This window comes from Euprymna scolopes, chromosome 10 (genome assembly GCF_053919585.1).
Source record: "Euprymna scolopes isolate OS-2025 chromosome 10, ASM5391958v1, whole genome shotgun sequence".
Taxonomy (NCBI): Eukaryota; Metazoa; Mollusca; class Cephalopoda; order Sepiida; family Sepiolidae; genus Euprymna; species Euprymna scolopes.
In genome coordinates, this window is record NC_136491.1 from 39,631,164 (window position 1) to 39,636,079 (window position 4,916).

Sequence of the window (4,916 nt, forward strand, 5' to 3'; positions counted from 1 at the left end):
TCCAGGTTGTAGTCAGGTGGGAAGCAGGTAGACATTAGTTAGCTATTCTTCAACAGCCAGTTGAGAACGTTTTCTGTTTGTTAGTCTATATTTCAGCTAACTTTAATGGGTAGTTTAATCGTATTAATATTTTCTAACCAAAATTTTAATATATCAAAATTTCGTTGATGCTCCTATACACACAAAATTGAAATCAATATTAATTGATTCAATAAAACTTCATGATTATCGGTCTTCATAACCGAGCATGCATATAATATTTTTGCAAAATCAAGCTTCGAGGTGTTTCTGTTTCTGTTGTCGCAACCACGTATCTTTAATGAAACTTTTGTCCGTCAGTTTATGTTTTATGCGCACTTATGCAGTATACCAGGTTTTCGAATAAATGCATTTTCAGATAAAAACTCTATCACATACTTACGTGTCACGTCGAAATTAGTATACATTCCAAAAATTACGAAAACTGATTCAGAAGAAAAATAATCACAAGTAAGAATAGAAATTATTAATTTACTGAATCATATCGCATTTATTGTGAAAGAGTTGTGCGACCAATTCTGTATGAAAAACCTACTTATCTCTCGTGCCTTCCCTGTAAATTCGCCATTGAAAACATAGAAAATACACGAGCGCTAATTTCTTCAATTTATATATATATATATATATATATATATATATATATATATATATATAGAGAGAGAGAGAGAGAGAGAGAGAGAGATAGAGATATATATATATATAGAGAGAGAGAGAGTGTGTGTGTGTGTGTGTGTGTGTGTGTGTCAGCCACATATAGACTGTTTCGCTGTATCACAGCTCATCAGTACGGCTACTCTAGTGCCCACCCCCAGCCAAAGATTGAATCTACAACCATCTAGTTAATAGTTGGCAGTTCTAACCTCCGGCTCATGAAATCGGTGTCCGTAAATGACCTCATTACAAGCCCATTTATATAGACACTTGCCCATCGCTTTTACAGTGCTCGATCTGCTTGTTTATTTGCAAACAACCAGAGGTATTCGCATAACGCAAATTAAGCAATGTATGAAATAATTTTACAAGAGTGTTGTAGGAGGAGGACTTAAAATAGCCATCCACATACAGACCGTTTTGCTTATCAGTGTGGTTAAACTAGCACCCTGTGATTGAACCTACAACCATTATACATATATGTATATATATATATACTAGCAGGGAGACCCGACGTTGCCCTGGACTGAATGATGATCAGCGAATATTTCACACTCTTATATTTTTATTGTCATCGAAATCCGTGAAGTCGAAAAAAAAAACATTAAGAAATTTACGTGCGGGATTTGAACCTACAGATCACGTCATACAAAAAAAAAAAAAAAAAAAAAACGTAAATTTTCCAATCTTATAAAAAAAAAAAAGAAATTTACGTGCGGAGTTTGAACTTACAGACCACGTCATGCAAAAAGCAAAACAAAAACAAAAACAAAACACGCTATCAACAGTAGAATTTTCACAGCCCGTTGTTCTATTATTGTTGCTTAGCAACAACATGAAAAAAATGGCTTTACCGATGATATATAAATTAAAATAGCGGTTTCTATTATCGATTATCGGTAATTATCGGGGGTATACTGAGACAAAACTTAACTAAGATCACTTCCAGATTATACACTAATAAAGTTCTGTCACTTTTGAAGAAAATCTGTTCAACCGTTTCGGAGTCTATAAGAATCGAACTCACACACACACACAGACAAAGTTGCATTTCAATAATTGTAGAGATATATACACGTAAAAGATAAAAACAGAACTCAATTATACAAATTATCAATGAAAGTAATTCAAATTATCAATTCTTATGTAAAAAAAAATCCTATTCATAAAACCTTTAATCTTACGGACAGAGCTTTCATTAGAGATACGAGGACGTAACAATAGAAATGTGAACACAACGAAACTTGTAGATGTCGGAGATAATTCGATCTACTAACCGATGCGGAATTTGCTTCGAGTTGGCATTCATGAAATACGAAATAGTTCGTTACAGAAGCTCTTCTACCAAAGACCATCGTTTCTTCTACATGTTTGCCTTCAGGTGAATATTGCGAAAACCTCATCACAAGGTCCACGATGAAATACTGTGACGATACACTTGGGTATACCAATCACAAGCAAAGAAAGACACGTAAATATAATTCAATCTAGAGCTGAAATTTAATTTCCAAATGTCTCTTAATCGTCGTACGTGGCAATTTCGGTGGCGAGTTAAGAGTTCGAATAGCGGTTATTCCAAATACTAATCACCAGATCCGTTGCGATATAACTGAAAATGGTTGGATCATTCTATCGCTCCAGAAAAATCTGACTTCCGGCGCAATCCTTCACCTATACAAGAATCAAATACGTTCTAAGATGAAGTACTGTTGCAACATCTAGGCAGAAGCTCCCCCTATTTCCTCTTTCGTTCCTTTTATTGTATGTGCTCGACTGAGCTTCAATTTATGTCATCCTCTGTAAAACCTCTGCAACAATCGCCTAGCTACAACAACCATCAACAATTTCCTTCACCTTCTATTTATGCCTAAAACTATGCGAAAATTCTATGAGCAGAGTTTCTTTCCTAGAACTGTTCGTCTGTGGAACACAATATCGTGAGACTGCTTCACTGGGGCATTACCGGGTGTGGCAATCCCCGCAACGTACACGGACGCCTTAACTGGCAACCCCGCAATGGACACGAATGACGCAACTGGAGCGCCAACGGATGTGGCAACCCCTGCAACAAACACAACGGACTCGAACATTAGGGCAAAACGGCGGTCCTCAGCAATGGGGTGCCACTGGATGTGGCAACCGTTGCATCAGACACTCAACCCGGGGAATCCCCCAAGGTTGAAGAAGCAGCGGCCAGCTCCATCTATTTGACGGCCTAGTACCCGGACAGGGATCCGCCGTTTCAGAGACACGGAAAAAAAACTAAAAATGTATGTGAGTCTCCTTGAACCTGCCGGCTATTAAGGCTTGCCGAGTACTAGACTATCTCCAAAGGAAAAGAGAAAAAAAAACAGTTAATAGTGCCCTAATGGACAAACCACAAATAACAAAAACAAGCAGCAATAACAAAAAGGAAAAAAATCCTTTGCTTGAACAAAAGTTAAAGAAGGCTCGTCGATCGAATTATGAGCGTAACCGGATGTCGATTGGTTATTTGTTTGTTTCATACGAAACAAAATGTGACACCAGGTCATTTTTAATGTGAGGGATAACTAACTCCCCTCAAAAAGGAGCATTCTGCAAAAATAAAATTGCTTTAGTATAGAAGGGTTTCCCCCTCCATTGACTAAGGAGAACTAATTTAAGTGCAGCATCTAAGCAGACACCACACTTCAGCCACCAGTCCAGTACGAGTACCGGGTATCGACTGGTTATTTATTTGTTTCCCACGAAACAAAATGTGGCACAAAGTCGGTTTAATGTGGGTGATAACCAGCTCCCCTCAAAAGGAGATTCTGCAAAAATAAAATTACCTTAATGTAGAAGGGTTCCCCCCATTCATTGACTAAGGACAATTAATTTGAGTGCAGCAGTTGTGCAAACACCACACTTCAGCCCAGTACAAGTACCGGGTGTCGACTGGTTATTTATTTGTTTCCCACGACACAAAATGTGACACAAGGTCGGTTTAATGTGGGAGATGACCAACTCCCCTCAAAAGGGGCAAAAATAAAATTGCCTTAGTATAGAAAGGTTTCCTCCTCCATTGACCAAGGACAATTAATTTTATTGCAGCATCTAAGCAGACACCACCCTTCAGTGAATAGCCCAGTACAAGTACCGGGTGTCGAATGACACTTTATGACTTAGCCCTCCGGTATTTATTGAGATTGGAATCGTCTATTAGAAGGTAACATAGGTTAGTTCCGCTAAAATATAACCTTTTTTCTCTCCCCTTTATATTTTACTTCTAAATAACAGATAAGACCCATGCTACCCTTGACGGTCTGAATAGATAGGCCAAATTTAGGCAATTCGATAATCAATTTCCAAATTTAAGCAATTAGGTAATCAATAATAAAATGTGTTTGGAAATGATTAAAAAGTGTGATAATTGGAAAAGAAGCTGCAAATACCTTATATCTTTGTTTCATTACGCCATTTTGAATTTGAACAAAAAAATAAGGTATTTGCAGCTTCTCTTCCAGTTTCCGGATTTTTTTATCATGTCCAAATGCATTTTATTTCTTTTTGGTGGATTGATTGTTGCTATTTCTTCTGATGAGTTAAGGGCAAAATAAATTCACTGATCGATATAATAATTAACAGATTGATTTTCTGCTATTAAACAGATACTGTAAAGCAGTGTAAGTGCCAACTGAATTAAAGGAATAAATTTTAAGATGGTCAACATCATGAAATTTAGAATATAGACTTTTGTAATTCATTCATTGCATGCTCTGTAATTACATTGAGCTTCTTAAATATAATATAAAAAGAAAATATAAGTAAATAAAGAATATTTAAACAGATATATATATATATATATATATATATATACTAGCAAAAGTACCCGACGTTGACTGGGTTCAAAAACAGCCTACATAAAATGGACTCGGATTTATAAAAGTATGATAGGTTATGAAAAGGAAGGGTTGTAAAGAAATAGCTTCGAATTTGGGGCTATCAAAACCAAAGCAAAATATGATGAAAGTAAAATAAAATAGATAAAACCCATAATTTATTATATCATACCTGTTCACACTGAAACACTTATCACAATATTTTGTGGATCTATATTAAAAAACCTTGGTAAACTTTGTGACATATTTCCATTCTATGGAGGTCAGGTGCGAATGAACACCCCATAATTTTATTATACCATATTTCTTCAAACTGAAACATAATTATCAAATTATACTTACGCAGAAAGATATGAAAAGTCT